Below are 12,277 nucleotides of genomic sequence, written 5' to 3'. Positions count from 1 at the left end.
TTGCAGGCACAGCCTCGTTCCAACAACCCAGCCACACCTGCTCAGACTTCTGATTCACAGAACTGCGAGACCAAACCAGTTTTTGAGACATCTGTGCTGTTTTAAGCTGCTAAATCTGTGGTCATTTGCTACAATATTATTACAATACAAACACACAGGCATATCCAATACTAAATGAATATACAAAGATACACTGGTTTTACTAGTAAAATAGTTTACATTATGTAAGAGAAGAAAACACTGAATGTGCTGTATCCCTTTGTTAAAAAAAAACAAAAAAAAAAAAAAAAAAAAAAAAAAAAACCAAAACTTTCACATATTTTTAAAAATGAAGAAGACTAACGACAGGAAAGCAAAATACAAATATGAGACCTACTCTCAAGGCAAACGTTGCACCCGGCAAAGCTAAGCAGGCAAAGAAGACTACGCATTCACGACTACTGAAATAAGAAGCTAGATGAAACTCTCCACTGAAACTAAAGGTAGGAGGGGTTTTAAGCATTGGGTTGAACTAGTGGAACAGTTTCGGGGATGATGGGTCACGGGTCCACACAGAATTACTCCCCTGTTTACAAATGCTTTTCTCTGTGATTAGGCCATCGATGTTTGCTAACTGGTGCCCCTTGAAGTTCGAAGTTCGGCTCCTATCCACACAAGGACACCGAGGGATAGAAACAGTGTCTCCCTTGATGTTTACATTTCAAAGACGGTTTCCAGCTCCTTGGGAAAGACCTTTCCTGAATTGTAAAATAGGCAAGAGCCTGGGCGAAGAGATCCATACATTTCAAAGGGGCAGAGGAGGAAATTATAATGACCAGTTTGCTAAAGTAAATGCCCTAAGAAAAGGGATGCCAGCATTCAACAGTCAGGAACAAACCTATCTAAAGTCTGGTCAAGCTGAGGGGAACCATCTTGATCTACGTCACTAGGTGCTTAAATTATAACTATATTTATACAGGCACACATTATACTTTACTAGATAGCAACTATGACCAGAAAAATATTGTCAGGTCTGATCTGAAACTACGACTAAACCAATTTAAAAATTGAGAAAATAAGTCAACGTCGTCATGTTTCCATCCTTGTTCAAGACAACTGTAATGTTACTAGCTATAGTAGTAAACTATGATGAGATTTAAAAGTGCATCTCTAGGTAATGTTGAAATATTACTAGAGTGTATCAATGAGTGTAATGTTTGGGGAAACAGCAGCCACAGGTCCCAGTAGAAAATTCTGTTTTCCACTAGTAAATACATGCAGGGCTCTAGCCGCAGTTTACCATTCTGTTTGGTGGGTGTTTTTAAATTCTCAGTCACTCACTTCTTTCTAGATAGTCATTCTCTCTGCAAAGATCTGTCACAAAATTTTATAGTGAAAAATGCCATAAAGGTAAGTACTATCAAACAATTAAATGAACACAAGCTATAAATCTGTCATGCGATCAACATTTCACATGCAAATATGAATTGTCATCAGAAAATAGAACGTGGTATTCTAAAATTAACATGTGGAGGTTGGTGAAAACAGTGACATAGGACTAAATTAGCATTGATTTAAATACTACCAGCACACCATGGAGAACCTGTGTAAATAGAGATGATAGATTGATTTGTTTGTTGGTTTGTTTCTCAAGTTAATACTTTTATCATATTTGGAATAACTGCCATTCCAGTATAATAACATGCACAATGCATGCAAAGAGTTAGAGAATACATTTTTAACACAGTAGCCATATTTATTTAAAATGATACAGATGGCACTTTATTGGACTTGTAGCAAGCACTGTGGATGCAATTATTGCTGCTGGTTATATGTTGCTATTATAACATATACTTTAATGACGTGATGTTTTTGTTCTGTTCAGAAAAGATGGCCCATAACGGAAGGCATAATATAATCCTGTTCTCATTCATGTTAGACCTATAGTTTTTCAGTGCCATGTAGGTCATTAATATTGTCATACGTGCCATTTCCCATATATTGGTAGTTAAGTATTCTTGAGTGTACCCTACTTAGCAGGTATCCTCAACATCTCTGCAGCCTAAGGCTGTGTGGGTTCAATATGGAACCCACTTGTCCCTCATTGTGCTTTTTATTGAAAAATCTTACATTTAAATAAAATGAAACATTCTGTTCCCAGTTGCACTGGGTGCTTTGCAAATACTCAATAGCCAAGTGGCCAGTAGCCACTGTGATGGGCAGGACAGGTTAGTCAGCACTTTCCTCATCGATGAGTGTGTCATTGGACAGTACCAGTTTAAGGACTGTGATTGCCAAGTCAGTTTGGTAGTAACTGCAGACAGGCAAAATATAGCTTAATACTTTCTTTTTCATAAATATAATGCAAAACTGAAGACAAAAATATGCAGGTTTATTCATGCAACTAAACAATATTTGACATGTTATTTTTCACATAAGCAAAAAAATCCATAAGAACTACTGCAACCAGTTGATACATTTATTACTCTGTGAACAACTAGTTTTGTCTGAATAACAATCACAAATACCGATCACTGCGCTCCTAAGAAGTATATCACAATGGAAACTCCAAGACTCAGGTTATCATATTATTGACAATTAACTTAATCAATATTTCCTTAGTGTTTTTAAACATGGAAACAGGACATTTTGCCAACTAAATGACCATATTATTAAATGTGTGTATTAGATCATTAAGCGTAGCTCACATAACAACATACATCTATTTAATGCCTCCAAAAGACCAAAATAGTGAGATAATAAGCTTATATGTATGCTTCTCTAGTCGAAACTCGCTACTTACAATTCCCAGAAGACACTATTTTGGGCATTGTGGTTAACTTTCCAAAATCCCTCATCCTGTGTCACAGAACTGTAACAGCCAGACTTTTCTTAAATTATAAGCTTCTTGAGCTCAGGTACTGTAAGTAGTCTACATGTTCAATGAGCTTTAGAATTATTTTATTTGTGTTAACTAAGCTTTGACATTATTCTATAAGAAACATGATGTGGTCAATTCGCGAAAGCAATAACAATACATGCATAGGAAACAAAGAACTATATTTAAATGAATAAATACCAAATTCCTTAGGATGTGTTAGTGATGTGAAGAGGAGGGAAAGAGTTTGAGCCCAAATTAGTAAAAGCCTCACATGAAGGCTTGAGGTTTGTACACATGTAAAGGAGTAAGAAAACTGAAAATAATATTTGCTGACAAAAGTTAAAAAAAAGAAAAAAGAATATAATGTGATCACTCAGGAACCCTGAAGACCTTGACTTAAATGTAGCAGAAGACTGAATCATTCCATCTCCTCGTAAAGTGTTATGCTCACTGAAGTTGCTCAATATTAGGTTAATAACTTCAAATGACTAGCTACACATAATATATATATATATAAATTCTTAACCTTTTGGGATATACAGTTCGAATGTTTAAGGCAGATTTTTGAGCATAAGACTTACATGAGAAAAGAGGAAACGTTAGGTAGATGATTGAAAGCAGGTGCCGTAAATATTTGCTGAGCATTTTAGTTCAATCTCTTCCTTAATACAGAAGAAGGCAGATGAATAAAGAGAACTTGGAAATAAAAAGAAATTGGAACACATGATATGAATAAAATAATAATTTACTAGCACAGCTATCATGAAAACTCATTGTAATAATGGCTTGTTGGTTTCATTTGATTCTCATTTCCTAAATATCTTATAGTTAGAAACAGTATCATATATTGTTAAACAACAAATTGTTTACTGTTGGAAATCAAACAGGAATATTTGTATTCTGCCTTAGGCAAATATTTTTGCTCTGCATTTATACTGCAATAATAATAAAAGTAACCATGTATACACAAACACACATTAATACGCGCGCACACACACACACACACACACACACGCATACATAGGGTGCCAAAAATAATGTGTATACATTTTAAGAAAGGAAAAACCTGTAATGGGGAAGGGAGGTGGTAGATGAGGGTAAAAGGGATCAAATATACGATGATGGAAAGAGAACTGACTCTGGGTGGTGAGCACACAGTGTAATATATAAATGATGTATTACAGAATTGTACACCTGAAACTTATGTAACTTTACTAACAATTGTCTCCCCAATAAACTTTCATTAAAAAAATTATAATACTCAATATATATCAATAACAAAAGATGGATATAAGTCATAGGTATGCATTTTTTTGTCACCCCTGGTATATATATTCCCCTCATGGCTCAAATGATGATGCTATTTATACTGCAGACTTCAATTATGGTGAAAAAGGTGATCACTGTGAAAAAAAACACTTTTAATTCTTGAAAAGTATATCACATTATGTATATAATATATAATATATATATATAATATATAATATATATATATATATATATATATATATATATAACACTTCATCCCCACTGTTTTTTTTATTTTATTATAAAATTGTGGTTTTCTTTTTTTAATCATAACTTCTAATGTTTTTGAAACTACATTGTTTGCATTTCAATCGTTGCACTACTCACTGCTCTACTTCCATTTTTCTAGCTATATTAATGCTACTCAAGTTAATGTTATCTCTGCTATAAAAGTGACTCACATTTGAAATTACCACATGTAATGCAATGACATAAAATTACATAAAGATTAATTAAGAAATCACATACTAAAAAAAAGCAATCAATATTTTATTGCCTTTTTTCCTTTTTCTTTTCAATAAAAGATTGCATTTTCCTATTTTTAAATGATTTCAGAGGCAACTGTATTTTACTCTACGTAACAAGAAAGCCTAAACTTATGAGCAGCACTCCAACAACACAAATAACCCCTCAAAATGTTGCAAATTGTTTTTCCTCTAACACTCAGAGAATTAACAATAAACGTATCCCTTACATTATTTAGTGAGGCATTTTAAGACTGCTTCTAAATTCAGAATATTTGGAATGAGGAGAAATTAATAATACATGTAAATCCTATGTGATTGTTGAAATAATTTTCAGCATCTCCGTACTGTATACATGTCTGCTTCCATAATATTGTAAGTAACGTCTGTATCTTCTTGGGTCCAGTAATATTTGCCTTGGCAAGGTCTCATCTAAGGGATTAAGTTCTGGAAAAGCTCTTGTTATCAACCACAAGCTCTGCCCTCTGTCCTCAGGAATGTAATTAACAGCTCAGGTCACTCCATCTTTTCAGTTCCCCATAGAGTTTCAACTATTGGCTGCAGTCACCTCTGCTCTGTCCATTGTCCCTAAAATGAACACACAATTCCCAGCCTGCAGTTTAAGACAGATCACGATATTGAAACTTCCCAACAAAGTGAGAGGGCAGAAAGGAAGAGGGCAAATTCCAAATTATTGTTTGAATTTGGCCTTGAGCATGGATTAAAAGTCTCTGCTCATGGAATATACTGATTTGGGTCTTTTAGTGTCCTGATTTTTCTTTTTAACCTTGTGAGTTGTGATGAGTACAAATGCTGTGTGAGCTACTAAATAGCACTCCAGAATGTGGGGCTGAGACTAAACCAAACTAAGGGTGTTGTATTTTGTGTTTAGGTGAATTTATCAGTGAAGACTAAAACGTGGTCAGTAGGAACTATGCAGTAAGTCTTTTTTTACCAACACTAGATATTTCAAGCGATCTTAGAGTTTCCAATTTGCCAGTTTAAACTGCTGGGTATGTCAATTTTTTTTATTTTTTTTTTGTGGTCCAGCAATGTCAACACTATTTTAAGTTCCTGATTTATCTGATTTATCTCAGCCAACTTTAACCTTCCTACTAATCTTCATAGTATAATTGTTTTTCTTGTTTCTAAAAGACGCAGCATTAGACTAATCAGTCGTGTCTTAGATGTGTCCCTATGCATGTGGCATTCAGGGTACCCAACATTTTGAGGATAGGGAAGGAAACGTGATGTGTTATAGCGCATGAATGTCCCTGAGAACCACTACGACAACATACATTTTCATACTCCTCCAGATAAACTCTCATGCGTGTATACACACCTATGTATCTCCATACACATCTCGGAGGTTAATCCCTCACAACTAGATTGGCCTTAATTAGGTTTCTCGACCTGCCTGATGTCTCCTGGCTGCCCTCTAGATCGTAATGTATCCTTCTGAATATGTTTTGCTGCTTCCAGGACGGCAGTCCTCCAGATGTATTCCAGAATTGCTGGCTTTTGTATTTGGGGACATAAAATACAAAAGCCTTCTCACTGTGGTTGGCCTGGCTACTGACACAGCTGGAGCACATGTCCGGCAAGCCGCAGTGACGTTCTGCAGTTCCTGTGTAAAAGGGAATTTCACACATTTCTTCTCAGCATTATTTTTCATAGCATCATGTTGATTGCACGGAATTGGCAATGGTGGGAATCTTTACACTACAGATATCAGCAAGAACTACGAATACAGGATTCCCCCCGAACCCCAGTCTCAGGGAGCTGATTTACCAATGACACATGGGCCTCAGCAAGTCTACAAGCTGGCAGGTGGATTCTGTCTGATTCCTTCCATCATGGAAAGAGCAGTGCTTTGTGCTCATGGGGACAGTTACAGTTTTAGATGTGGATTTGCCTTCCTTGCCCGTTGACATGCCAACATCATCACTGTTATCTTAGAAAATGCCTTATCTATTACTGGGATAATGCATATGTGTCATATTTTATTATGAAGAAATGTGACAATGGACATTTCTACTACTGGTGTTATAAGAGGCCCGTGTCCCCGAAGCACCTAGTCTGTTAGAACGGTCGACGGGCCTGATGAAGCCTCCATTTCTTTCCTACACTGGAGACTCTATTCTGTGGGTTGGGGTATCAGCATGGCTTAAAACAACAACCAATATTTGATGGAGGATTTACTGTACCCCAAAGTGCACAGGTCTAAGAATCAAGGAATAAGGTGCTACAGGTGGCCCATCCCACCCATATACCTAGTACCCACTTAAAGAATTTTAATTATTGTCTTCATGCTTTTGGAATGCCCAGGAACCAGGGGTGACATGCTTCATCCAGAGGCCAATGAATTAGAAGGACTAACTACTGCCTTTTGGACACTTTGGGCATCTCAGGTGCCAAAACAGTACTATGGCTAAAAAGAATGAAGTGAGTAACGTGCTATTGGGAGGGCAAAACAAACAAAAGTGTTTTCTAACTTAGCACTCTGCTTCTCTTATATTACTTAAACTGTATACAGTAATTATTTAACACACAGAGAAATTACAACTTAGATTGCTGCATAACTTGCCCAGTCTCACATAGCTAATATTGGACTTTATGATGACTTGGTTTGGAAGACATGTTGTCTGTTTGTCAATGTAGTTGCCTGGATACAATTGAAACAAAATAATGTCTTAATAAATTCTTCGTGACTTAAAAATGCGCTCTTGCTCTTTTTTCCAAATCTTCAAGTTTTATTATTTTTTTCACTAATTGGCTGTAACTGAGTGACATCAACCACTTTTCAATAAGAGAAAATAAATGATTATTGTTCGTCTGTAAAATAAATTCTGCCTGTAGCCCTTCTCTCATTTCTAGACAGTGGCACAGGGTTTGGGATAATGCTGAGTTACAGTAAAAGACATCTGCAGTCATCACTATGTTAGAAGCAATAATATAGGACAATTATAATAAAAATGAATGCTGTTATATCCTTACCCACCTGCTTCTGTGTCATAGTATTAGGACTGATGGTGAGATATATAATTGTGCCGATATCACACCTTTTGTTAACCTGCAGTGCACTGAGAGTGGAAAAAAAAAAAAAAAAAAGCCCTTCAACTTCCATCACCAGCAAGTGTATAATGACATTAAAAATAAAATAAAGCTTTTCTCAGAGACCTGATCACCTTGTCCTTTCTAGCCTGGCACCGGTTTTCCTCTTCTCCGGCAGGCTTTAATAACCCAATGCTGTAATTATTGCCTATCATAATTACCGGAGTAGCGTGCTATTCTGTGAGCTATTTTACAGGGACATTAAAATGAGGTCCTGACCACCTCATTACTAGAGCTCTCATGTCACAACATGTCAATGGAAGCGCGCTCCACTTTTGGTCCAGGCATGAAGTCAATGTGATAATTGAAAATCTCCTGGAACCATTCGGCCCTTCCTCCTCCCCACTAGTACGAATGGTACATGATGCCCATGCTTTTACCTAAAAACTCTCTCTCTCTTTTTTTTTCAGCTCCTGCATACTGCAGAAAGTGTTTGTGGTCGTGTGGGAATGACTGCATTTGACCTAGTCTACCTATTTTACTTGCTCTTAGTTATATTAATTGTACGTAGTATTTTCATGCAAAGAATTTCCAATGTTGCTAAGACAAAGCTTTAGTCTATCGATTTTCTTACTTGTCTTGATTTTGTACTACCTAAAATAAGTTTTCTCACTTAGGTTGGTAGGTTAGAGTTATATTTATTTTACGTAGTATTTTGATGCACAGAATTTTCAGTGGTGCTAAGACCAAGCTTCGGTCGAACAGATCACAAAAACAGGAAAAAACATGGGAATTAGATTTTTTCCTTTGCCCTAATTCTTCCCAAAAGACTACTTGTTTAATTTTAAAGTGAAGCTAGCAAAGGGTGGTAAACTCCACATAAACTGTCCTGTTTCTGGGTGACATTGATGAAGTTCAGATACTTTTATAGCCAAACTAGAAAGATTTAATAGGAAAGTAATTGAAAAGAAAGAAACTACTTGGAAGGAATGCTGATGAACTTACAACTGATTGAAAACTTACACTGGCTCAGTGGCTCTAATAAATAATTTGGATACAACTCTCATTTAACCCAGCACCGACACTATAATATCAGTGTTCTTTTCCCATTTCACAATAGGAAAGGTCTTTAGAAAGATTAAATTACTTACATGAAGTCAAGAAAAAGGGACAAAGACAGGTTTTGAACTTAAGCCTTGCTGAGTCACCAGGGGAGGTGAAAGAAAAGATAAAAAGCCACCAGACAGCGCTGCTTTGATGTGCGGCATTGTTCTTACTGGGAGCAAACGTTCTACGTGAAAAGACATATGAAAGTCTTCCTTCCTTGCTTAGACATCTGAGAGTAATAGCTTGAAGAATAAAACCCTCAGGAATTCATTAAAAGTGGCAGCAAATCTCCCTAAAAAGGCTGACTGACTCAGGAGATATTTTACTCTGTGATAAATATTTCTCTTTCCTGAACCCTGAAGTTGTTCCTTGTGGCAAAGAGCTTCACAAGAACTGAGGTTATGAAATTTCCCCCAATTTCCCCCCAAGGTATGCGTATAGCAGGGGTGAGCTTATAATGGGTGCATTATAAGTTAGGAAAAAGGAATAGGACGCTGACTGAAGTGGACTTCGTGATACCTCCGCAGAATTTTTATTAAGACATCCCATTTGTATCTACGAAAATCAAATTCTTCAAGAAATAGTATGACGTTCTCATTTGGAAAACGTGAATGACATTTTGCTAATTCACTATGTGTAGTGCCAGGTGGCTTCTAGACTAGTCAGGGGGATCACTTCTTAAATTATATAAATGTCTAACCACTATGTTGTACACCTGAAAGTAATATAAAATAGTATTGAAGGTCAAAATAAATAGCTAGAGGTTAAAAAAGTTGAATAAAGTTGTATATAATGTACCTTTTTAAAAATAAAAATAAAATTAGAATATTGATATGTTCTCACCCAAATATAGAGCGTTAAGGTTAAACTAGGTGAGAAAATACTCTGTAAATACATGTATGTGTGTGTGTTTGTATGTGCGCAGGACCTAAACGAGACCTACAGTCTTGATTCTGGGCGTTTGTTGTTCAGGGAAGTTAGAAAGACAAAATGGATGACTCAAGTAAAAGCCATATTCCTGGGATTAGGATTTATAGTATACATAATGCCGTACAAATAATAATCAAAGTTTTGTTTCATGATCTTAGACAAATTTCAAGTTATGATTTTTATCATATTGCGATTATTTCCTATGATCTGAACTGTCGCATAGTTGTACTTCCTAAGACTGAGCAGAAAGCTCCACCCAAAGTGAAAGGGTTTTGTAATTTGAGATCTCCATGTCTACTTAGGAGAGATAACTGGTATTTACAGAGGACTCACTTCTTGAGAACATGTTGTACTGTGTCTTCCTTTAAACTTCTGATGTAAATGACTTCAAAAAAGTTACTTAGGGCCTTCGGCAGAATAATGTTAACCCCCAACCTCCCCTCTCCCTATTCCCCCCAAATTCATGTTCCAACCCCTGGAATCTATGGATATTTTACTTTACATGGCAAAGGGAGTCATTTAGTCATCACCTTCCTCCCAAGCTGTATCTTATACTTTCAGTCACTTTCCAACTAAGTCTCTATGGAGTGCTTCAAAAGTTCCCGAAAAATATTAAACCCCTTCTAACATCAGGATTTCATGAATTTACCATTTTTTTCTTTCGGAAAACGATTTCCACGATGTCTTCTTATCACTAACTCTTGGCTCTACTAAAAAATCCCCTGGAGGAAACCTTCTCGATGTTCGCATTTATTGCCCATGGCTGCTGCAATAATGTCCCACACACCTTTTGGCTTTAAAAAGGCACAAACTTACTATCTTAGAGGTGTGAGGTCAGAAATCTGAAGTCAGCTTCATGCAGCTCAAAGAAAGGGCCGGTTCCTTCTGGAGACTCAGGGAGAGAATCTGTTATCTTTACTTTTCCAGGATGGATGCTGATCAAATCCTTTGGTTCACGGCCCCACATCGCATGGTGGTTTTTCACTGTGCTCCCATTGTCACATCCCTTTGTCTCTTGTAAGTTACTCTGGGATTATGTCAGGCCCACTAGAATAATCCAGTACTCTTCTGATCTCAAGATCCTTCAAAGTCATTTTTCTCGTATAGGAGGAGATAGTCACAAATTCCTAGGTCCTTGGGAAGGGGCATCATTCAGGCTGCCACGACTTCCCAAAGTTAGATCCTTTATTACCTGTATTCCCATTAAATACTGAACAAGATAAGGAAATGTTCACTCCTGTATCCCTAACAGCTGGCTCAGTGCCCAGTATATATTGTATAATCATTTTCTGAATGAAAACGTAAAATTCACTGGAGTGATTAAATTAGAAGGACTAATAGCTGAGTAGTAGAAACTAATGAAATAGGAGAGAAGCGCCATCTTAGATTTTCTAATATTTTTCTCAAGTTTAAAAATGCAAATGCAGTTAAATATAATTTTAACTAGCAATATTAACTATGTAACTTGTTATTTGCTTTTGTGATTAAATTAAATATTTTTAGTAGAAATGGAATGATATGACCTAGCTTAAAGGTATGATTAAAATATTTAATAGCTGTTGTGAACTTCTGAAAACATTTGAGTTTTCAGAGTTTTTCTCAGCCTCATTTTATTGTAAGGCAGAGAGAGTATTGTGTACTTCCCAAAGATTAATGAGGAAATGTATGTAAAAGTCCTTTGTAAATGGTATGGAGAATGAAATAAAAAATGACCAAATTTCTCTTGGACATGTGTGTGTGTGTGTGTGTGTGTGTGTGTGTGTGTGTATCTTGTAATGTGTAAGACATACTCAAAATGTCAACAGGCGATGTATTTCATTGGGATGAGACCCAGCAAAATAAATTTTGCTTTGTGTTGAAAATTATCATTTTGACATATTTTCATGTTTCCAATACTCACTAAAAAACTGTTTAAGCTAATGAATACAATAGGGCCTACTCAAAAGGCAGACCACAATGATACACTCATTTTAATCTTACAAATGACTTATTTGACATATTATCCAGTGATTATTTTATTTTATGGGATGTATGTAGCTTTGAATTATTATAACACACTAAATTTCAAAGAGAAATGATCACTTGAAAATTGCCACATGAATGCTTAAATTAACTGATAATACAGTAGTGATACAGATTTCAATTGACATTATCAGTTAATTTGAAATCCATATATGTTGAATAATTTCTTGTACTTTTGGCTAGCTCTGTAAGACATACAGAAATCAAACATGCCCAAGTTTTATAGGTTTATAAAGTATGCATCCCAAAACTGCTATCTTTGGGCTGTAAAATATTAAACTATCTTCTCAAATTTCTGTATTAAATGAGGAAAAAAAGCACAATTTCTAAATGTCAGAAACAGAATTTTAGAGCAGAAACAGTACAGTATAGGATATTTCAAAGCCAGAATTCAATCCAATCTCACTGTTTCTCTTTAGATATTTCTGTTGTAGAAGAAAGTTAATATTTATATTAAGTATCAAATGACTTAAGTCACATTGTTCTATGTACATTCTCAGTTTTTTTTGTTTTTTTAAGTTAATGCTTGTAG

The sequence above is a fragment of the Rhinolophus sinicus genome, chromosome 6 (assembly GCF_057876585.1).
Source record: "Rhinolophus sinicus isolate RSI-liver-muscle chromosome 6, RSI-T2T, whole genome shotgun sequence".
Lineage (NCBI taxonomy): Eukaryota > Metazoa > Chordata > Mammalia > Chiroptera > Rhinolophidae > Rhinolophus > Rhinolophus sinicus.
This window is presented reverse-complemented; position numbering follows the sequence as displayed.